Here is a 1,352-nt window from a genome sequence, read left to right on the forward strand (position 1 = left end):
TATTCCACGGTGCACAACATACACCACTCACAATCAGCTGAACGGGAATAACTACAGTATTGGGTCGCGGAATATGGACTCGTCCGTCGTTTAGGGTACCGGGTACGTTTCTGTAGATTGACTTTGTTTAGGGTACATGTCTGTATGCAGAAACATACCTGGGGTCATTACATACGAATTAAGGGGCGGTGGGGTAGCCTGGTGGTTAAAGCGTTGGCTCGTCACGCCGAAGACCCGGGTTCGATTCCCCACATGGGCACAATGTGTTAAGCCCATTTCTGGTGTCCCCCGCCGTGATATTGCTGGAATATTGCTAAAAGCGGCGTAAAACTAAACTCAGTCAGTCAGTCAGACATACGAATTATACGAAACGAGTGTCCTTCCTGTGGTATCTGACCGAGCGAAAGCGAGGTCAGATAACATAGGAAGGTCACGAGTTTCGTATAATTCGTATGTAATGAGACCGAGTGTGGTATTTTATTTATTACCGACGTCTTACATGCATTTAAATTGACAAAATAGCGTATTTTTGTTATGTTTTTGGTTTCAAACCGAAACCGGTTTCATAAAGAGGTTGCGGAAGAGTTTTGTACTGTAGTACAATATGTGCATGACGCCACACTAATGACATCACTGCCATGGTAACCGACGTCACGATGCATGTCAGTTGTCAACGCCTCGTACAGCCTCCTACAGTAAACTACTCCGTTGCACCTCATTTCTTGGTTTCCAGTTGCTTCATTCGGCTAACATCACTGGTGGAAACATTGCGTTTATGTTTTTCGACAGATATAATGTCTCAGTTCGACTCACAATTAAACAGCGACACGGCAACGTTAGCAATGTTTACATTCTCACACTACATTTAGTTGTAGAATGAATGAATTCACGTGTTTGTTATGAATGAAAAAATAGTTACGTCAGAATGTGACCTAATTGAGAGGTCATCGGTTATCCAATCAAATCGTTAGAATTTCAGGTCAAGTCGTTACGACACAGGTCAACGCGATACGACACTCGTGTGACGTACGAGATTAATATGCAACTACCCATACGTTGACCACGTGGATAATAAATATCTCTAGTACCTGTGCCGACAACGCCCCTTCAGCGTTAATCAGCACTGAACATGACATTTTAGTGGTATCTGACTGTAGTTAATTCTTGATGTTAATGCCATTAAAGTAAAATCATAGGACACCCTTACGTACAATTTCACTAACTTTTTGAGTCTCATGTTTACATTGTTCACACCCTTTTCCCACACACCAAAACATCGGAGTTTCACGCCCCTACTTAGCACCTGACTGTAGCAACACTGCCCCAGATTACTGCAGCAGTGTGCATCTGTA

This window comes from Haliotis rubra, unplaced genomic scaffold (genome assembly GCF_003918875.1).
Source record: "Haliotis rubra isolate DU_JTF1 unplaced genomic scaffold, ASM391887v1 Scf472, whole genome shotgun sequence".
Classification (NCBI taxonomy): domain Eukaryota; kingdom Metazoa; phylum Mollusca; class Gastropoda; order Lepetellida; family Haliotidae; genus Haliotis; species Haliotis rubra.